Consider the following 23,570-nt stretch of genomic DNA (forward strand, 5'->3'; position numbering starts at 1 on the left):
TGCTGGTTCGTGACATCAGCGAAAGGACGATGGAGGTAACTGAGCGGAATGTGAGACGGAACTGAGCCAGTTGGTCCTGATTCTACTCTTCTTCTGGGCCATTTATCCAAACCCCTCTACTGTTGATCCAATAAATATTTATCCACCCCACTTCATATAATTCCAACGATCCAGCTTCCACCACCCACAGGGGCAGAGAATTCATGAGCTTCAACACCCAGTGCGTGAAGAAGATTTTAGATACCTCAGTTTCAAGTGACTTGCTCTTTATCTTGGAGTTCCGTCCCCTTTGTAACTTTCTCACTGGTAAAAACATGACAACTTCTGCCCTGTCAGGCTCCATTAAAACCTTTCTTTTTATCTGAATAAGGTCGGCGCACATTTCGCTGAACTCCAAGGAATTGGGGTCCGTCGTAGTTCCACATGAACAATTCATAACTGAATAAACTAACACAGTCCCATGATATTCAGATGGAAGAGACAATTCCAGCCCAGCTTTCATTGTTGGTGAATATGTTCAATCAGTTCCGTTAACAGAAGGGAGGCCTACTTTTGCAGCAGTCTCGTGTGTGAAGAGTTCCATGATATCAGACATCAGTCGGCTGTTTCACATAGAAAACGGTTTTGTTTTATTTCACGTGGGTGACATTGTGTGTGAATGTTTACAAAGAATTATCGATTTCAAAGAGTGCAGGCGATCTCCTTGGAGAGGGGTTTTCACCCAGTGTGTGAAGAGAGCATCATATCACTCAAATCAACAAAAACTTGACAGCTACATGAACGTCGAATAAATTAACCATCTGAGGAACAGCTGTTCTAGAAAACAGCTTCAAATCCGCGCAGTCGTCGATTCTCCTCTGACCGACTGACGAATAGTCCACTGTGTTCAGCCAGGGTGTCGTTCATCGTGACACCACGTCGCTAACCATCCTGCAGACATTAAGATATTTCAGAAATGACCGAAAACTAATCGTTCTCAATCACTCACAGGGCGGAATCCAGTGGAACAACGAATGGAGTGTTGAACATCTCCAGGATGGTTGAAACACTGAGGAGGCCGTAACTTTCGCTGCCCATCACACTGCATTCAGAATTTGAAGCGACCCACGCGTCTGGGTCACTGTGAATGAAAGTCCGTGTCTCACGGCGCCGGGAACTCCACTTTAATCCATGCAGTGGAAAACTCGTTGATTCTCGGCACAGAAGCCAATGATTTCTCTCCACCCTCACCTTCTGAACTAACGGTACAGAAGATATATTTCCAAATGGCACACGATTTCTGCTGGTATCGGACCGATGACTCACCTTCAGCTCTCTCTCTCTGTCTGTAACAAAGCATTTTAACCCACACTTCAGGCTCAACAACCGTAGCTCCGATTCAGTATAACAGTATACGCAGGCAGAGCTGCGATGGCCGAGTGGTTAAGGCTGTGGACTTGAAATCCAACGGGGATTCCCCACGCAGGCTCGAACCTTGCTCGCAGCTCTCACAATTTTAGACACAGGGACCAGACGGGCAACAGTCACTGATAATTCTAACGTACAGCCAGGGCTCCCCATTCCTCATACATTCCAGCAGACATTTGCACCCCAAGAAATAGGTCCACCTGTTGGCTCTATCTATTGACAGAACGGTGCATCCTTCCTGTTCAGGTGGCCAGATACGCGAGGGCAGTTTGCCCCATCATACGGCTACGGTTTCCTAAGAAGAGGGGAGATGCACTATTTATATTCCGACAAAACAAGTCATCTCTTTTTGCCTGGTCGACTTCATTATTTTTCGAAGTTGATCAAGATATTCTGGTCAAGCGTCGCATTCATTGCCAAACTGAAGGAATTGAAACGGTGAAAGTCACACTGGACACTTCGCCATCCGAGGAGTGAATTGGACCCTTGATTTTGTCTCCGTCGTGAAGTTGGTGATGATTTCTGATCCTTAATCTGTCCCTGTACCGGATCCAGTCATCCACCCAGAACATGAGGTGTCCTCTGATCCTGCTCCCTCGGCTTTGGACGGTGTGACCAGGTCCTTACCCTCAAGACACTTTCCGGTTTGATTCTGCACCTGGAGTTGTTGTAGATCACTGGCAGCAGGCGGCAGAAGCTTGCAGGATATGGCCAAGGGCTCGAGGCGAACAACGTCTCACTGCCCGGTTTTAACGTGGCAGTTGATCTCATTCCTCCACCCGACACCATAAAATGAGCAACCTGGACCTGCCGTCCACTGCTGACCACAGAATAACGTTCCCATACATGGCCTGAGCTGATAATGATTTCACATTTCCCATTATCGTGGTATCTAACGTGAAATGTTTCGGTTAGTTGATGGCTGAATATAAAATATCACCGCATAAAAGTTAGGCAGTACAGGTTGCAGTTTCAAACTATCCTGCCTAACCTTTATCAACACATGCTTTTGGTCTGTTCTCAAACAAAACCGTTTGTGCCGGATGTGAAAAGGGTTATGCAGGGTTGTCAGAGTGGCCGTGTGGTCTAAGGCGCCAGACTCAAGGAATGAAAGTCCCTCCGTTGAAACGGGGGTGTTCTGGTCTCCAACTGGGGGCGTAGGTTCGAATCCCATTCCTGACATCTGCTGCTTTTTGCATTTGTAATTTTAACTTTTTCAATCGACGTCAATTAATTCCGGTTAATAGGACCGGGGCTGTTTGACTGGATAAAAAAGTCGAAAAAAACAGCGTGGTTTTCTCACAGCGGCTCGGAATGCAGCTGACTCAGAGTGCTGGAGTTGATGAGTGAAGGGACTTTGGAGTGGAGAGTCCGTGACATCTTCGAACCACTGTTCATTGGTTGGACGGTGACGTTGGTGCCATTTGCACAGGTTGTCAGTGACAGTTTTGTTCACATTTTTAAAAAATTATGTGTGGTAACAGAGATTTCACGGCATTTTAAGTCAAGTTCTAAATGAAACATTTACAGAGGAGCTCGGTCCCGTGGGTTTAACGACTTGCTGGATTAGAGAATTCAGAGATGCACCTTGCGGTTGACACGTCACCGGGGTGTGCCAACAGCTCGCCAACTCAATATGATCCTGGCTGTTTTGCTCCAGGCCCCTACCTCTGTTCTTTTCCAGTGCCACAGAGCCTCGATTTCCTTGAGCTTTCATATCCTCTGCAAATAGTCCAGTGACAACCTCCACAACTCTGTGTATGTGCAGAATTTCAGTGAGTGACGATGGTGTCAAGACCTTTAAACTAACCTCAGTTTTAAACCATCAACCTTACAATTATTTTTCCTCACTAGTTCCTCTCCGACAAATGGTAACATCTCAACATCTCCTCCGTAACGGTCCATTGGAACCTCACACGGTTCAGAATGGCCACCCCTCATGATATATTCTAAACAGTCCAGTTTTAACTTCATCACCTGTTATTTTCAACACGCAAGTTCATCCCGTCAGTTAGGTTAGTCTATGCTTTTCCAGCCGCCACCAATGTTACCATATCCGTCACCGATTCAGTGGAGGAAAACTGTGCACATTACTCCAGGGCCGGCCTCACAAACCTGTAACAATTGTAATAAATGAATTTATCTGTTCCTGATCTCCAAACCCCTTGCAATAAACGGCAATCTGCCAGTTGGTTTCCGAAATAGTTGATCCACCGGCCTGCTAATCTTCTGTGGTTTCATGCACAAGGGCACCTCAGTCTCTCTGTGTTGTCCATATTTGACCTAGCTTTATCTAGATTATACCTAATCTCACGGAGGAACATGACATCACCCTCAAACAACTTTTTTCAGTTTTCTCCAAGCACTGAACCATCGAGTTGCCGTCTAAATACCCTCATTGCAGCATCTCACCCAACTATTTTCATGTCATTATTAAACTTGCAGACCGTGCAATCAGCTCCCTCCTCCAAGAAAACGATATTGGAAGTTAACTATTGAGGGGAAAGAACTGTTTAATTTTCAGTTATTAATTTCTGAGCCGCACTGACAAGGAGTCACATATCAGCTTAATTCCCCCACCCCCTCATTCTCCTGCATCCATAGAACCTCGAGCTCTTCATTTGTATATCCGTATCAGTTATCCCTCGTTTTCGATTCTATCTCCTGATTAGCTTTCTTGTAATTTGTTGTTGTTTCATTAAAACAAACTCCCAATGTTCAGATGTCACACCAGCTTGTACCACTTTGTCTGCTCTGGTGTTTGATTGAACATTCTACTTCACCTCTCTTGTTAACCATGGATGGTTCATCTTTCTCCCCTGTGCCCCTCACATCTCACATCCGGAATTCAGCTCTATTTTTCATGGTGAGATCTGGAGTGGAATGGCCCTGGCGACTTACACATTGACCCTGGGTCAGGAACTTCTGACTGACAGCAAGGTCGCTGACATTTTGTTTAAGGGGAGAGTGTTCCGGAGGAACGATGGACTGAGAAAGACGCCTTTTGAGTGGACAATTGCGTTGGAGTTGTGTCCGAATAAGTGGATTATACAGCGAGATTCTAACCGAGTGGCCAGAGGAGTTGATTTGCTGAAGGTAATCTGAATGACGGGCAGTGAGGGCAGACATTTGGGTGAACATTATTTTTTCGACCATACAGTCACCTTAATGTTACTGAAGGCGGTGGGCGGTTCACTAATGTCACTTAAGATTGTGTAATAAATATCCTCGTCTTTCAAAATATCATATTGAAACTTGCTTTTTCAGTGACCGGGAACAACATCGGGCCAATGAGTTCCAAATATCCCGCTGGAGAGGTTTACTTTTCTGTTAACATGGGAATCCTTTACATGTACAGCTTCAGAGCCAGAGAGTGAATTACCCCCGATATTAACGGCATTTATCTCCACGACCGCAAGACGATTGTCTTTGATTTCAACATCCCTGAAATATTTTATGATATCGAGAAGGACTAATATCCTGTTCTGGTTGTTTTTGGTGTCCCTTGTAAGTTGGTAAATAGTTTTATTGTGCTGTAAGTTCTCTGCAACTGAAATCTCAAACCACGGAGATTCTATTCATCCAGTGTCTGCTCTCGGGGTGTGTCTGTCAACGCGCTGCCCCTCCTTTCTCTGAAAGTTATATCCACCTGCTCATTGTCTGTATGGAAATTCACAGAATAACCACACTTTAGTCGAACAATGAGTGTAATATGATTTGATGAACATCATACATTGCTGAGTTGCATTGAATGTTTACGCAGAACCCTTGTATCCGACCTGACAGCTGTGTTTGTGGGTAAACTGGGTTACTGAACATGGTCAGGAAAAGGGACGTGGACTGCGTTGTCCAGTTCAGAAGGAAACTGGATGAATGACAATGATCACTCTGATCCAGTGCTAGTCACACGATGTACCATTGGACCCGGGTATCTCCTGCTCTGCATCAGCTAACGTCCTGTGCAGTTAACACAGGATTGCTGTTTTCATTCCAGATTTACTTATTTGCCTTTCGATTTACTTTTTTGGATGGTTAACAAGAGAGGTGAAGGAGAATGTTCAATCAAACAATTGTATTTTCAAAGAGAACAGGCTACATTGCCGACTCGGCACAACTTGAAGATACTTCATGGAGAGACGGCAACTGGCTTTATTCCACCTCCTGCTCAATCGCCGTGCATTGGTTTTCTTCATTGTTACTTGAATGCGTTGAATCTTGGATCACTTCATTGATACAAACGTTTTTCATCAGATAGATGCCTGATTTATTTTCAACATCTATCGTACTCCATGTTAAGGTAAATAGTATCTGCTATCCGAAAGAGTTGCATCATCCAAGATATGCATGATCTGGTTGTACGTAAAGTAACACCACAAAACCCCAAACAGTCGTTGCATTATTTGCCTGTAGCCAAAGGGCTGAGAAAATCTTCTTATCGCTCCTCACCAACAGTAACTAGACTGCATGTTTGTGTCGATCTGTCCGGATACAGGAAGAAAATGACATCGTACAACAGGATTTCAGGGTTCGGAGTCATTTTCAGGGCGTGGTTAACTCAAACTTTCTCCCAAATCTTATTCCAAACCTTTTAGTTCAAACCGTTTTACGTCCACAGCAGAACCCACATTTGCAGAGCCAGGGACTGATAAACAATTACTTTTTTGCATTCACATTGAATGTTGACAACATAATCTGCTATTGGTCATCGACAAGCCTAAGCTTGACATCCTATTCATGATGTTGCTGATCCGTGGAGCAAGATCGAAATGTCATCACTGTCGTTTCCTGTTCTCATCGGGAGTTTCTTCAAGATCTGTATTCCTGGGCAAGAGAACACTGTTCACATTCTGTCCTGTTAGTTTGTCTTGTTCGTTTTTCACACTGTTAATCTGGTGATGATTGTGATCCTGTCTCGGGGAAAGTGTGGTCTCTCCAAGTGTATCACCCGCTACCTGGTAGGAATGGCAGCAGCCGATCTACTGGTTATCGATTGCTTATGCCATGCATTCTTTGAGGTTTATCCCCGTGTGTAATATCCACGCGGTCCTTATTCACGCCGTCATGGACTGATCTGTCTGGTTCACCATCACATTCACCTTTGACAGATTTGAAGCAACTTGTTTCCAAATGTTGAAATTGAGGAATTATTCGGAGAAAACGGCAGCTACGGTTATGAGGGCAGCGACTGGGCTGAGCAGTAAAACGAACGTATTCTGGTATTTTATGCAGACACCTTGGTACAGGATGTCACATTTACCTTGGTTTTGTTACTCGGATGTCCGTGTTGTAACATAAGCGACCTGGAGAATTGTTGAGTTTCTTCATTATCTTCTCACCCCGGGTGTGCATTTTATTTTTATTCTGCTCTTCAAAACTTTGACAGTCAGACACATTTTACTGGGCAGCGGAGCCCGCAGGAGACTCGGTAGAATAGCGGGGAGACTCCCAGAGGCCGAGAGATGGAGAGCAGAATGAAATCCATAATATTGTTGTTCATAATCTTGGGAAACTTCGTCCAGCTGTGGCAGTATTTACGATTTATTCCATATGGAACGGGCAGTGGAGTTTGGGATATAATTCAGTTTATTTCCTCAGTTTTGTAACCAAAATAGGTTTCATGCTGCAGCTTCTGAGTTGCTGCACAAACTCCTGCATTTATGCTGTGACACAGACGACGTTCATGGAGCAGCTGAGGACTGTGGTGACATATCCGTGTAGTCGAACTGCAAATTTAATAAACCGCCGTTCTTAGAGCAATACGGCAAGGATACAGACCCTCCGACCTAATCAGTCCATGCTGACCACGGTGCCCACTCAGTTCATCCCAATTTCCTGCGTTTGGCCCATATCCCTCCAAGTCCCTCGCCTCCATGGACCTATAGAAGCGCTTCTTAAATGATACTGTTCTAACTGCCTCAACCACTTCCTCCAGCAGATAGTTTCATTTACTCACCACCCTCTGCGTGAAAACGTTGCTACTCAGGTCTCTTATAAATATTTTCCCTCTCACTCTTAACCTATGCCCCAAAATATTGGACTCCGCTACTCTGAGGTAAAACTCTTGTCATCCACTTGATCTCTGACTCTCATAACTTCGAACATTTCTATAAGATCGCTCCTCGTTCTCTTACGTTCCAAGGAATAACGACCTGTTCTGGTCAACCTCAGGCACTCTAGTCTTGGCAACATACTCGTGAATATTCTCTGTAAGCTTTCCAGTTTAATCACGTCGTTTCGAGAACAAGGCGACTAAAACTGCACAGTGCTCCATTTGCGATCTCACCAACAACCTATATGTCTGCAACATTATGCCCTTACTCCTATACTCTGTACCCCAACTGATGACAGCCATCGTGCTAAACACCTTTTTCACAACGCTGTCTACATGTGACCCCGCTTTGAACTAACTATGCACTTGCACTCCCAAGTCTTTCTGCCCTACCGTGCATTGTTTTAGTCGTATGCTGATTTGACTTTCCAAAACACCTAATCTTACACTTACGTATGGAAATCCATTTGCCACTCCTCGACCCATTTCCATAACTGATCAAGATCGCCCTTTGATCTACGACAACCTCCTTCACAATCAACAACACCGCTAATTTTGTGTCATCTGCAACCGACTTATGAACTGTTGTGCATTCGCGTCCGAATCATTTCTGGAAATAACGTCTAACAAGGGTCCCAACACCGACCCCTGCGCGACACCACTCGTCACTGACCTCCATTCCGGAACAACGTCCAGATGCGAACCGTATCCAGCATCAACCTTTCTTTTCATTTTCTCTCTGGTCTACTCCTCCCGGGAACCTGTGACACAGAGACAAGATGGTTTGACCGAATCTATTGTGCTCTGTTGTTATCTGTTGTTCTCTGAAACGTTCCAAGCATGACTTGCACGATATTGTAATACAATATACACGATATTTGGGTAGTTTTGACAGTCCCCTTGGAGAACAGGGACGGTTGTTCGTGATCCTAAATAATTAAACAGTTTGTGCACTGTGGAGTGTTACCGCTTCATGACCGTCTTGCGTACATGCTGCCGATAGTTGAACCTGCTGATAAACGTGCTCCCAAATACAGAATAGTAACTTCTCTTTCTAGTCCTTCATCAAGTACCTCTCACTGTTGTCGGGAAGTCGAGAAGAAAATTATTTCAAGTAGATATGATGAAATCTCGGCCTGTTGATGGTCACCGCTGTCATCCGCTTCACCAGCCTTGACTTCCAAGGACACGATATCCAATGACCTTGCAACATTTTTTTTGGTTAAACTATTAAAGTAAATAAACGACTATTTATCCCATCAAATAGAGAATTCGTTGAGTCATGGAGAGATCCAGCACTGAGTAAATGTCATTCGGTCCAGCGAGTCCGTGCTGCCCATCGGCCACCCATTTGCACGGATCTTACACACCCACATACTGATCTTCCGCCAAAAGTTCTCACTCACTTTACCCTTAGAGGCAATTTATAGGCTCCAAGTAATCTACCAACCCGCATGCCTTTGGAATGTGGGAGAAAACCGGAGCTCTCGGAGGAAACCCACGTGGTCACAGGGAGCATGTACAAACTCCACGCACTGCGGAGAGCGCTGGAGGTGGAGAATGACCCGGGGACCCCAGCGCTATGAGGCAGCGGCTTCACCAGACGCGCTGAGATATCATGATGTCCAGTTGCCCTGACAACAAGAAGTCACTTCGTCAATCCCATTTAATATGGCAATAAGAAAATGTTTCAGTGCAACCATTTGCACAAATAAAAAGGAAAAAAAAACGATCCGCCTGTTTACACTGACGTGGTTTACGTTCAGTCAGATTCTGCACCGTGCGATAATCACTCTAAAATCACGTTTAGTTGTTCACGACTTTATTAGAGCACATACAAGGAAGTAACTCGGTCAGAGTTCCAAGATAATAAATCACAATTCATTCACTGAGTATTGTGCTCCAATCACAATTACATTTGACCTGTTAAATTCAATGGGAATCCATCAGCAGTCAGAGAGAGCATAGAACATGGACTGTACAGCGCAGAAACAGGCCCTTCGGCCCACGATGTTGTTCCAATCTAATTAATTTTGTGATAATATGCCCAAATAAATTAATCCCTTCAGTCTACATATTGCCTGTATCCCTGTATTTCCCGCTCATTCATGAACCGAAGAGCCTCTAAAACGCAGACAACGTATTTGTCTCCAGCACCACCACTGGCAGCACATGTCAGGCACCCACCATTCGCTGTATAAAAAAAATGCCTCGCACATCTCCATTGAACTTACCCCTCTGGCCTTAATTCAATGCCCTCTGGTAATAGAATATCTCAGCCCTCGGGAAAAGATACCTGTTGTCGACTCTATATATGCCTCTTTTCATTTTATAAACCTCCATCAGATCTCCCCTCAGCCTCCGACGCTCTAAAGGAAACAACCTAAGCTTATCCAACCGCTCCTTCGAGAACATGTCCTCTCATCTGGGTAGCATCCAGATAAACATCTTCTGCACCTTCTCCAAATACTTCACATCCTTCCTGTGATGGGGCGACCAGAATTGAATGCAATACTCCAGATGCGCCTCAACTTGAATTTTATAAATCTGGAACATGACTTTTCCACTCTTGAACTCAAGTCCTCGATTAATAAATGAAGGAATTTCAGACGCCTTCTTTATCACTTTCGAGCAGCTATGAACTTCCACACCAAGTTCCCGCCAAACATCAGCACTCTTCAGCGTCTTGCCTTTAGTAGTGTATTGTCCCTTTACATTTGACCTCTCAAAATGCAACACCTCATATTTGACCGGTTTAAACTTCATCTGTCATTTCTCCGCCCATGTCTGCAACTGGTGTTCATCTTGTTGTTTCATTTGACAATCATCTGGGCTATCCACAACACCACCAGTCTTTGTATCGTCTGCAATCTTACTAACCAACCCATTCATATTTGCATCCAGCTCATTTATCTATCCCACAAGCACAGAGGTCCCAGTGCGGCTCACCGTGGAACAGCTCTAGTCACAGACCTCCTGCCAGAATAAATCCCATCGACCACTACCCTCTGTCTTCTGTGAGCAAGAACGAATTCTGTATCCAAAGAGCAAATTCATCGTGGGTCCCATGCATCTTAATCTTCTGGATGAACCTCCCATGAGGGACCTCGTCAGACGCTTTACTAAAATTCACGTAGACAACATCCATAGCTCTACTTTCACAAATCACCTTCGTCACTTTCACGAAAAACTCAATGAAGTTGGTAAGACAACATTTGCCCGCACAAAGCCATGGTGATTGTCACAAATTACCCATAGTTTTCCAAATGCTCATAATTTTTACCCGATCAATCCTCTCTCATAACTTCACTACCACTGAGGTGAGATTTACAACTCTAAAGTTTACAGGATTATCTCAATTCCCCATCTTGAATAACGGACAACATGGAACCTCTCCCAAACCACCGTCCTGTATTGCGCTGTGATCATTTCCTCTGTGACATTCTATTCGCTTATCCTCCTCCGCAGACCTCCGGTACCCTGCACTTGCCACTGTACCACCTCTCTCACCACTATCCAAGAAGCTGACGAGGCAGACGTTCACATGCACCTGCTAGAAATTCCAATATTACATTCTGCTCTCAACGTGGCTTCCACCACATATCTGAGAGTCCAACCGGAGCTGCACCCAGTCGTCAATGACCACCTTGAGTATCCTGTTACACATCATTTGAATTCAACTCGCCTTGATGATAGCAACATTTTGCACTGCTCCGCCGAGGCCAAACGTAAACGAGAAAAACAGCTCCGGATACTGCATTAGCCTGGCCTGCAATCCAACCATGTGAACACTGTCATTTTAAACTTCAGTGAAAAAACACCCCCTGTGTTCCTTTCATACTGCAACCGGTCCACTCAGGTTCTCACGCCCTTTGTTCACCTTTCCAAATTCCTCCGTTGCCGAAATCCGTAACACACCCCTCCCCCACCTGGTACCAACTGTCCATCAAACACACAACTGTCAACCTGGGTTTATTCTTCTTTGACGTACCTTTCATATGACCTCCCATCTCGTTGCACTTCTCTAACCTTTCTCCCTTATCTGCTTCCATGTATGCTCTCCAGCCCCTGTTTCTCTCCCTCACCCCAATACACCTGTCAAAGCCTTTTGTTCTCTGAGTCAGAATCTCACAGGGTTTTACAGCACGGAAACAGGACCCTCGACTCAACAGGTCCACGTCGAACAATCTGCCCATCTTTGCGTGCCTTTGATCCATATTCCTGCAGAAATTTCCCACCCAAAGTGTCGTTTGTACTCCGTAATTGTCAGCGTCCCGCCAGTTCCTCTGGCAGCATGTCCCAGACCCCACCACAATGGGGGAAATGTTGTTCCTCACGTCTGCGTTACTTTACCTTTCTAATCTTAAACCTCCGAGCTTTTGTTTTGGACTCCTCTGCTCGGTCGAAGTATTGAGTATAAACGTTGGCAAGTTATGTTTCAGCTGTACAAAACTTCTGTTGGGCCGCATGTGGAACGTTGAATGCAGTGCTGGCCACCACACTACAAGAAAGAATGTGGAGGCATTGGAGTCGGTAATTTTCTTTCCCCAGGGTGGAAATATCAAATACTGGCGGAATTAGTTTTAAGGTGATGGGAAAATGTTATTTGCGAGACAGATATATTTACACGGGGAGTGGTAGGTACCTGGAATGCGTGCCCAGAGGAGGGGGGCGAAAGCTGATATTGAATCAACGTGTATCAGGGGCAATAAGACAGGCTCATGACGGGCAGGGAATGACAGGATGAAGACCACGTGCAGCCAGATGGGATAGTTTAATGTTGTAGTTGTGGTAGGGAAATTCTTGCAGGCAGTGTGTTCATCCCTGTGTCCGGTCAACAACATTCCCTGCACAACAGACGGACCGAATAGTCTGCTAATGAATTGCGAATGCAACTTTCAGTGGGAAACGAAAGGAAGTAGCAAAGCGTTCACAACATACTTCAACAAGCCAGCGGATGTGACAAAGCTGACAAGTCCAAACATTCACTCTTGCGGATGTGAACTTCTGGTGTAAAATGATGCCGAGATGTGCAGGCTCCTTCAGCTATTGTCACACTTGGGGTCGTTTCTTCCGAAAGCCTGACGTGGCAGTGTGGTCGCAACAACAGTAGTGTTTCAATCTGCAGATCGGTCTGATCTCCTTTGACAATGTCGGCAGGATTTATCGGTACATCCCTTCGCCCTTGTGTTTGTCCCCCTGTCAGCCTTTCTCTTCCAATCAGTCATTTGTTTTATTCTTTTTTTCATATGTACCTGAGACTGTTGAAAATAAAACAATTATTTTTTGTTGTTTCGCAGAGTATTTCCATATGTATTTACATTTTCAGAACACGCATCGTCCCGGAAACTGAGCTTAGTTTTAGGTCATGCTGAGAGAACAATGGGGGAACAATGCGGTACACATATAGCGAATGAAACATTAATATACTGGCAGAATTGACGAGTCGACGAATTTACTTCATGATCCACAACTCCGCCAATTTGTGTTCTCTGCAAACCTTTTTACCGCCCCCTTCATTTACATCTAGGTCAGTAAAAATCTATATGCATCTTGCAATGGCTATATGCATGTTGCAATGTCTATATGCATGTTCCAATGGCATTTCCAAATCAAAATGAGAAATTAGGAACAAAGGGATTCGTTGACAGTGACAGGCTCACAAAGCAAATTAAAATAACACGGTAAGGAGACCAACAGAATAAATGTCCCGAGAAGTGTCAAAATCCTCAGAATTGACGTATCCTCAGATCGAAATGGGTGCTGGGACCTTCACTGACCTCAGTCACGATGATGCAAATAACTCAGCCACGGTCGCCTGGTTAGATGTGGTCACCATCGAGGCTAGGTGACCATCGAGGTCACCAGAACTATCTCCGTACCGTTCCACTCTCTGAATGCCCGGATATCTCTCCATCTGTGCTGAGAATGTACAGCGTCTGAGAACGTCTCTCCCTCTTTCCCTCTCTCTCTATTTCACACACACACACACACACACACACACACACACACACACACACACACACACACACACACACACACACACACAAACGCAGACACAGTTAGACAGACACACACCACACACACACGGTGCTTAGAGTTGGCTGAAACCAGCAGAACTTACCGTAGCATTCCTCCTGCCATCCGATAATCCAGCTGACCTTTCTCACAATAACAGTCCCACACGATCTGAGTCGTCTCTTAAAACCGATTATGCACGAAAATATCTGAAAATTACGAAGGTTAGAATTTCGGATGCTTTGTTTTCCATTCTATGTCCTTTAACCAGAGGAAATTATTGGTCCGGGACAGAAACAGAAGCACTCTAGCGTTTTCTAAGTGCTCCCATGAGTGTGGGGAGGGGATAGGATTGATAACAGGTTAGGAAGGATTGGGAAGGGGCCCAGTAGGCTCAGCCACATTTGTTGTAATGCAAAGAGACTCATGGATGTCAGATGAGCTTTGACCATCAGTATTATCAGGGAATGAGGCGTGATTGCAATCTCAGAAATGTGGTTGGGTGAAGGGCAGGACTGGCAGCTTAATGTTCCGGGGTATAGATGTTTCAGTCCTCACACGGGGAGCTTCAACAAGCACAAGTATTGCGTTTAAGGGGCACTTGGGCAGACAATTTAATTGGCAAGTTGCAAGAAGATGCACTCCTGATTCAGGCAAAAGGTATTAGACTATGTGAAGAAAACAGTTTGGGATGGGTGCGGTCGGCTGCAGGGCCAGTTCATGTTCTGTGTAACTCCGTGGCTTTGTGATTCTGCACCTCTGCTTTTACCACACTTACAAGATGAGAGTTCCAAAAACTTTCTATTCTTTTATGGGAAAAAATCTCATATTATCTCTGCCTTGAGTGGACAACTTCTTACAGTACCTGGTACTCAAGCTGAGGTCGTCTGTGAATCAGGCATCAGGATACTCAGATCCCTATGTCTCTCAGAGCTTGCAGCCTCTCATAATTTGGAAAATATAATTATTGTACTTCCGCCAATACTGACAAATTCACATTTTCTTGATAATCCTCCATTATCCACATCAGCTTTCACTCAAACTATTAATATAATTGTGTAACCTCCTGATCATACTCACAGCTTATCCATCTGTGTGCAGTCAACATATTTATAACACCCACAGTGGCATGCAAATGTTTGGGCACCACTGGTCAAAATTACTGTTACTGTGAATAGCTAAGCAAGTAAAAGGTGACCTGATTTCCAAAAGGCATAAAGTTAAAGATGACACATTTCTTTACTATTTTTAATAAGAGTACTTTTTCATTTCTTTTCAATGTGACGAGTTCAGGCCCAGTACTGATCCCCATATTTTGATTGGTATTGTGAGTCGTTTATTATTGTCAGAGAGCTGTGAACGGAGCCTCATCTACCACAGAAACAGCGCCCCCGACTGCCTTCGTTTATACTTCCGCTTGATCCGGGTAAGCAAAGAACATAATCTAGGACTGCTCACACGCTGGGCATTCTCTCTTCTCCAGCTCCCATGACGTGAGATTCGTCTCAGGCAAAAGGGTGATTCCATTTCCTTGGTGAGGCTGGCAGAGAAAATGCAGATAGAATTTAATGGTGTACTTTGAGAGGACAGGAAAGAGCAGGACAAACACAGTGTTTGGTGGGGCCTGAGGGATTATTGAAATCGGTTTCTTCTGAACACATGTGCCGAGACACAGTGAAAACCTTAATTTTGCAAACCACTCAGACAGAGAATTTCAAAACATACCTGCATCAAGGTAGTACAAAAGGGAAATAAAATCATAATTCTGAATATAGTGTTACAGTTGAGGAGAAAGTGCGGTGCAGGTGGTCAATAAGGTGTCAGTTCTGAGAACTTCATCTTTTGGCTAATGACAGGTCCGTTAAAGAGTCTTATGACAGTTGGATAGAAGCTGTCGTTGAGCCTGGTGATGCGTGTTTTCAGCTTTTGTATGTTTTCTACGATGGAAGGGGTCGAAGAGGACCTTTCCGCATGTCCAAACGTACCTGAATGTGAGACCACAGGTAGGTTAGGTCGAGAGGAAACCAGATTTCATTGGCCGCTGCAGACAGTACTAGAGCAGGGACAATGTGGTACAACGTTATAAAATATTGTTCAGGCCCCAGCAAGAGAACGGTGTTGATCTCTGGTGGCCACGTTACACCAAGTAAGAGAATGCACTGTCGGGTCTGCAAATCAGTTTACTCAGGATGTTGCATGGAATGGAAGTTTGTGGGGATGAGGATAGGTTGGGATTGTTTTGCAGGAAAATTTCCTCCAGCTAATAGCAAAGGGTAGGAGGTTTATAGGGGATCTAATATTATCAGTTTCACCGGAGACGTGTTTGAAATGTGGAATTCACTGCCTGAAGGGGTGGGGAGGCCAAGTGCTCTGAGAAGATTGAAGAAGTCTGTGGAGGCCGGTGACAAGTGGTGCGCCGCAGGAATCGGTGTTGGGTCCGTTGTTGTTCATCATCTATATTAATGATTTAAATAATAATGTGCTAAACTGGATCAGCGAATTTGCTGATGACACGAAGGTTGGGGGCGTAGTGGATAGCGAGGAAGACTATCAACGCTTGCAGAGTGATCTTGACCAGCTACGAAAATGGGCCTAAAAGTAACAGATGGAATTCAATGCAGACAAGTGTGAGTTGTTGTACTTTGGGAGGACAAAGCAGTGCAGGATTTACACAGTGAACGGTGGGGCTCAGAGCTATGGGTAGAACCGAGGGACCTGCTAAACAGGTCCATAGTTCCTTGAAAGTGGTGTCACGGGTAGAGAGGGTCGTAAAGAGAGCATTCGGCACTTCGGCGTTCATAAATCAGGGTGTTGAGTTCAGGAGCTGGGATGTCAGATTGAAGTTGTGAAAGACGTTGGTGAGGCCTAATTTAGAGTATTGTGTGCAGTTCTGGTCAGCAAACTACAGGAAATATATCCAACAACTTGAACGAGTGCAGAGAAAACTCACGAAGATTTTGCCAGGATTTGAGACCTGAATTACAGGGAGTGTTTGAATATGTTAGCAGTTTATTCCCTTGAGAGCTCGAGAATAATGGGAGATCTGATCGAAGTTTACAACATTATGAGCGGTATAGACAGAATGAATGCATGTAGGCCATTTATTCGCAGCTTGGGTGAGACTAGAACTGGGGACATAGGTTGAGAGTGAAAGGTGAAATATGAGAATCTGGGGTGGGGTGGAATTTATGCACAGAGGGTAGTGCGATTGCAGATCGATCTGCAGCGAAAGTGGTAGATGCTGTTCAATCGTAACAATAGAGAAGCTTAGATAGACACATGGATGGGAGGGGCTTAAAGTGATATGGTCCGGGTGCAGGTATATGGGACTTGCCAGAACATCAGGTCGTCAGAAACTAGTTCAGCAGAAGGGCCTTTTCATGTGTTGTAATACTCTGTCACTCTAACAGTATAGAGTGGAACACTGGAACTCCCAGTACAACGAAGGCTACGGACCAGGTGTGGGTCAGTGGGATTTCTGTACATGGGTACTTGGTGGTCCGCGTAGATCCGGTGGATTGAAGAATCAAGTTCATATTCTGTGACTAAGATCATCACTCACATTATGTGTTGAATAATATCTGCACAGTACCTTTAAGAGGGGAGTTTCTGGAGCACTGACTGGAGCCAGAGGGACGTTTTCTGGTTGATTGCAACCAGGCCTATCCCCGAGGGTCCCGCGGGAATGCATGAGGCCGTGGGCGGCGGACTCTGGGCCGGCAGCTTATTGAGACATTCACTGAGTGCGGGTTAACCAGCGCTGACAGATAGAGGGCGAGTTGGCTCCACAGCTTCACTCACTCGGTAGGTTTGGGTTGTTGTGATGGACAGGCTGCGGCCTCTGGGTTTGGTCTTTGCTGCGATCTGTTCAGCACAGCCGACCTCTCTCCTACTCCCCACCGATAAATACTGGCTGTCTCCCCCGTTCCGCAAAGCCTGTGGGTTTGCGGTAATTTTAGCAGCGAGTGTACGCTGAGAGGCTGCTGCTTTGATGAGGCGAGTGCGGATGTGCCATCGTGTTTCTATTCAATGGATGATCATCCTGGTGGATATATTCCCGGCCCGCCTGTTTTCAGGGGTTGGCAGCTGACTGCAATTCAGCGGCACTGGTGGTTTCCCCGATAAGTGTCCACTCCCTTCCCGGTGTGGTTTCTAACCTCCTCTCCGGGGAGAACATTATGGTGCTGGAGACCGCCCTATCGGGTCACGGTGACGTTATTAACCGCTTGCTCCATTGAGGGACGGAACTTGGAATTTGTCCGGTTATGTTTCGGGGCTTTCCCGTTGTTTCTTTCCATCCTGAGGTGTGAAGCTTTAACGCATGGCGGACTGTGGCACAGTGTCCGGTTGTGGCCATTCACCTTGCTCCGACTACGCTCCAAATACGTCATCGGGACATTTCTATGTGAACCCGTGGTGGAGGGAGCAGGTGACGAGTTTCCAGGAATCCGAGTTAGGAACAGGGTGTGTGTCACTCCGATCCCGGGACCACAACTCTCCACGCAGCAACTCACCGTCTGCCATTGCCCGTCCCCCTGCGTGCTCCGAGGACGGGCGGCTCCTGATCGCTCTTTCAAGGGATCTGGCGTTTCGTCCTCTTAACCTGAGCACTGTGCATGTGAAGGATGGGTCCGGTGCTGAGTGCCGTCCCACCGCCGTCTCCAGAGTCACTGTTCTTCCAGTTTGCGCTCCTCGAGTGTGGAGCCACTCAGCGGGGAAGACGATGAGGGGCGGTCAGCAGGATGCTAATGGTCTGCTGTCTCCTGCAGCTTGATGTAGAGAAGGTGGTGTATGAAACGGACTTTTGGGCAGTTGGAGACCTTTAATGGAGCTCAGGGATCGGTGAGCCGGGACAGTCCTTTCAGGTGAGTGTGGGAGCACCGAGATGGGAAAGCAGAGGTGAGGAGTGGGTTTGTGCAGCCGTGTCCGTTCTCTTGAAGGCTTCATGTGCAGTGCAGTTACAATGGAAGCCAGGAGTCCGAACTGCAGGTGACGCCCCGTGTTTACACCTTTGCTCCACCACCACCTGCCACTGAGGCCGGTCTCCTGCTTCTCGAGCTGAGAATATCGAGAGGCATTGAGTACTCGCTGGTGCCTGGTGTCCAACTGCAGGCTGCCTGCAAATAGTGGCCGTCTTTCATATTTCTTTCTGCAGATGGCTGTCACCGGAGATGGTGCGTGGCCGGTGACTACCAGATCCTGAGTGTGCTGCGGGACCCCGTATCCGTTGATTTTCATGTCCTGATCCGCAACGAACCGTCCCTCGTGCTGGTTCTCAATGAGTGCTGGGCGACCACCTAGCCCGAGCCGTATTCTGGGCTCCGCTGAGACCTCCTCGTGCACGGGTGATTGGCAGGGACCGTGGGGAGTGGGAGGGAAGGGATCCACAGTGACGCTCCGCTAGGTGTCTTTCCCCATTGACCCGCCAGGTGCCCGTTTGCTGGTGGCAACTACAAAACTCGACTGGTCCGGGTGGGCTCCACTTCCAATCTGCGCTTGCGAACACACCATGAGGGGTTTGCAATCAGCATTTCCGTTTTTCTGGGACCGGATGTCGGCACGGCTTCTGAGCGGGGAGGTGAATTTCCTGCGCTATGTCTCCGGCGCTCATTGTTCTGTTTCCCGCGTGTCGGTGAAGGGGGAGGTCCCTGTTCCCCAGGAAGCGGAGAAGCGTTGATCTCCCTCTTGGGGACAGTACACTGACCATCGCGCTCTCGACCTTACCAGGTTTAATTCCACTGCAGAGCTGAGGTTTGCTCTCCCTCCGCCCGAGAGAACTGAACGGCTCACTGCAGCCTCACTAAGTAAGCGGTATTGAAGCTTCAGTGGGTGCCAGTGGCTGTATCAGTCACGTTTATTGCTCTTACCGATTTGCAGTCGATCGTGATGAACCGCTCCACGTCGCTTAGTGTCTGTTTCGTGCGCTGTTGAGGGCCAGTGAAGATTTCAAACCAAGTGATGGAGGAACAGCGATATTTCTAAGACTGGATAATGACCAAGTGGGTCACAAGTCCTGGTCTTCAGTTGTGGAGGTTTTGAGGTGCTGCTGAGAGCACCACGAGCAAGCATTTACTGTTGCTGATACTGCGGACAGCGTGCTGTTGTCGGTGGGAGAGTGTTTTTTTGCAGCGTAGCAGCGGGTGCCAGTGACGCGGAAAGTTTGCCTAAGATCTGGATCTGTTTGCAGTTGTCATCATCCGGGTAAGCGGAGCCCTCACTTGGCTTGGTCGAAGCTGGGAGTACTTTACTATCATGCCAGCCGTTCCAGCAGTATTCTCCCAACCTCCGGCCGGTTTGTGGCTGGTGGTTTGTTCCGTGCTCACACCTCCTCCCTCCCACGCTCACTTCCTCAGACATTGGTGGTGGGAGAACTGTGTGACGGCATGTAGTCTGATGGGAACTGCTCAAAAGTGGGAATTGCTCTTCGACAATCTGTACTGCAATCGCGCTGGAAGAATCCGACTCCCCCCATAATGACCATGGTCCAACCAACGTTGAAGAAAACCGCACCGAAGAGCGGCCTGGGACTTTGGTGACGGTTGATGGGCCCATTATTCTGCTGGAAAACAAGGAGCGTTTGTCTGAAGTACTCCACCAGCGCGAGGAAAGTGAAGCAGGTGCCTGCAACTGGCGTGTTCCCGGAACCACTGAAGCCCCTCGGCATCTTCCCTGCTTTCTGTAAGAAAGATCCAACCTGTTCCCTTCCGCCAGCACTTATGCACCTGGTAGAACTTGCTGTTCCACTCTTCCGATTCGTCCTGTTTCCGACAAACTGGAAGGATTGCCATTGGGACTCGCAGATACGCCTGTCATTCCATTCCATTGGCTGCATGGAACAGTCCCTGTTACAAAACTAGCATGACTCTCTCCCCAACGCTTTTACCAGGATTCACTGACAGATCCATTGGTGTTGCTTCTTGCACTCGTGCGTCACTTGTGAATTCCCTGACATTTCCCAATTTCCACCCTGCCCTCAAATTCACATGGACTATCTCTGACGTTTGCTTTCCTTCTGTTTTTGTTGCCATCTCGGGCAACAAATTATTCACTGATATCCCCTGAAACAACGGACTCCCACAACTTCGATTCAACTTCCCATCCGTCCTTTACGGATGCGAAACCACTCTGTTTTCTCCTTCGCATCTGCCCTCACGGTGTTCGATTCTAGGTCTTATGAAATGCCCTACTTCACGAAACGTGGGTTCACTCATCCTTGTCGATGAAGCCCTCCTTTCCTGCGGGTTCTCTCAATCCCCTCCAGATAGTCGCTTTCCCTGAGTCCGATATGACCCCGCATCTGGAATTTCAAGCTTCGCCATTTCCGCCAATAGAACGGGATCCCACGAATAGCCGCATCTTTCAACCCTCCCGCCATGCCTTTTGTTTTCCCGCATGGAGCATTCTACGTATCCTTCCATCTCCCGAAGCCACAGGAGGTGGAAGCTTGACCTTGCACCTCCTCCCTCGCCTCCTTACGGGGACTATCCTTCACTTCTCCACTGGCCGTCGTAATTCTGCTCTTCGTACCGCTGAGTTCTTCCAGTCGTTCATTTTTCTTTGCATGGACCATGTCTTGTCTCCACAGGTGCTGTTGCTGATTCTCCATCCCGTATCTTTCCCGGAGTGACGGCCGGGACAGCCCTGCTCTCTGCAGCCCTGTTGGTCAGCATTGTTGCTTTATTGAAACAGGAGGTGAATGTCAGGGCGGGTTCCAATGGCATATCCCTGGAACTGCAGGTGTCTGTTGGAGATCAAACTGATATTATCCCCGAGGCCAGCATTTCCATGGCTCTTTATTCACTTCAAGTTCCCTCTTATTTCTGGCCGTTAATTGGGTTAATCAGGATTTGGAATACTTGGCAGCGTCTACCAGCTGACAACATCAACACGCCGGCTCAGTACGCCTCAAATTCTAGCTGGCGTCCCCCTCCTGTGTTTCGGGGCTCCAGGACTCTGATTTGTTTGTCATACCTAAACAGAAAAGACAGTGTTTGTAGGAGATTTAACAATGCCCTCGTCATTATTCTGAATTATTTGTACGCGAATCGCTCAACTCGTTAACTCTCTGAGCTGAGTTGTCGGATCGTTGTTCAGATAGTCTGAAGGTGATTCGGTCCGACTGACTGGAATGCAGTTTCTATCGCCGCCGAGTGCAGATTTCCTGACATGCGCACCACCTGCTCTTTATTGTCGTCGCACACTGCTTGGGCAACTGTTCGGCCCCGTGATTCGACTCGCAGGCTCTGCTCGGCAGTGTCTTCTGAAACATGATTCGCAATTTTGAACGATGGCAAAATGCTGGGAACAATGATTCGGCCGCGCAGCATATGCAGAAAGAGAAACTGGCTGAATATTTCAGTTTGAACTGCTTTCTCCAGCATTTCTCACTTTCAGATTTCCAGCTGTTACTACTTTCATTCTCCGGTGTGCATGGCGGGGAGGTTGGAGTGTTTTTTTTCTTTGAAACAGGGGAAGATTTGAGGGAACTTCAGTCCTTATTTAAATCATGGAACTCCATAAATAGAATTGGAACTCCTCCTTTGGGAAGGATCAAGGAACAGTGGCACAAGGGAAACAAAAGACAATTTTTTTTAAAAGCAGAAGATGGGTCCTTAACGGGTATGCTGGAAGTGGGGCCAATGTAGTCAGTCAGTGGCAAGAGCTGGATAGTTATTGAAAAGAGAACACGCCTGCTTTCGGGGAACCGGCCAGACTTTTCGTTCCTTGAGCTGGCGTGGTCGCTGCCTTCGGAAAAGCTTCCTTCCATTTGCGAACAGCTGTGTCAAGGTGAGTGAGTCCCCTTGTGGCAAGGCAATGCTGAATCTGGCAGAGGTAGTGCTCGCCGAGACCCCCTCTGCGGCAGTGCAGCTCACCAGCCCTTTCTCACGGGCAATTAGGAATGGGCAAACTAACGCTGGCACAGCCTACGCAACCCAAGTCCTGGAATAGATTTTAAGAAAGCGCCCCAGTGCGGTACAGGTAGATGTGAAGAAAATCTGCACTGTGGGCGGAGTAAGTTCTGAAAGAACGTGTTGCCGTTCAAATGAAACAAGATCACGATCGGTTTCGACAGGGTTAATATGTTCTTTCCATTTGCTAACGGTTTGAGAGCCAGCGGCAATGTTTGGTGCGCATTCAAGGAGGCGAATTGACGAACCGATTCCTCACATGGACCGGGGTTGGTTTGAAGTATTTTGCCTGCACGGGCGATGGACATAGAATTATTCAGCATTTCAATTGATGTGCTGAGCTGGTTCCACAAGACTCTGTAATTTGTTTTTGTGTCACGGGCAGATGAGTTGCCGTAGTAATCCGTGATGCATCCGGCCAGGATGCTTTCCATGGTGCATCAATAAAAAATGGTGAGAGTCGAAGGGGACAGAGCAAATTCATTTAGCCTCCTGAGGAGGTAGAGGAGCTGGTGAGCTTTTTTGGCCATGGGATCTACGTGGTTGGCCCAGGACAGGACAGTCCATTAGTGAGATTCAATGCGAGGTCATTGAAGCTCTCAACCCTCTGATTCTCAGCACCGTTGATGTAAAGAGCGGGTGGGCACGACTTCCCTCGCTGAAGTCAATGAGCAGCTATCTTGTTTTGGTGACCTTGTGGGAAAGGTTGTCTGACACCATGACATTCGGTTCTCTATATCCTTCCTGGCCACCGACTAATCGTTAATAGAGATTCGGCCCACTCCGGTGGTATCATAGGCAGACTTGTTATTGGAGTTAGATCAGAATAACGCCAGCGGTGTTGAGGACAATCGTGGCGGAGGTGTTGCTCTCTCTATCCTTGCTGATTGCGATTTGTTGGTCAGGAAGTTAAGGATACATTTGCAAAGGAACTTGTTGAGTCCCAGTTGCAGGCGTTTGGAGATGACTTCCTTGGAATTGCAGTACTGAACGCGGAGCTGTAGTCAATAAATAGTCGCCCGGCGCAGGTGTATTATTCAGATGCTCCAGAGATAAGTGTAGGATGGGGGAGATGCTGTCGGTCGTGGACCTGCTCCTACATTTGGAGCTTCGCAAAGAAGCGAGGTTGCATCGGCGGCTGGAGTTGATGTGTGCCGCGACCAAACTCTCGAAGAGAAAGGTGTGTT

At 46.9% G+C, this 23,570-nt stretch overlaps 1 non-coding gene across 1 annotated transcript; it reads left to right on the forward strand.

Annotated features, from left to right (window-relative positions):
• The first annotated feature begins 1,404 nt into the window (after positions 1 to 1,404).
• Positions 1,405 to 1,486, forward strand: trnas-uga (transfer RNA serine (anticodon UGA)). The gene has a single exon. It is a non-coding gene; the product is annotated as a tRNA-Ser (tRNA).
• The last annotated feature ends 22,084 nt before the right edge of the window (positions 1,487 to 23,570 follow it).

This window comes from Pristis pectinata, chromosome 22, assembly GCF_009764475.1.
Source record: "Pristis pectinata isolate sPriPec2 chromosome 22, sPriPec2.1.pri, whole genome shotgun sequence".
Taxonomy (NCBI): Eukaryota; Metazoa; Chordata; class Chondrichthyes; order Rhinopristiformes; family Pristidae; genus Pristis; species Pristis pectinata.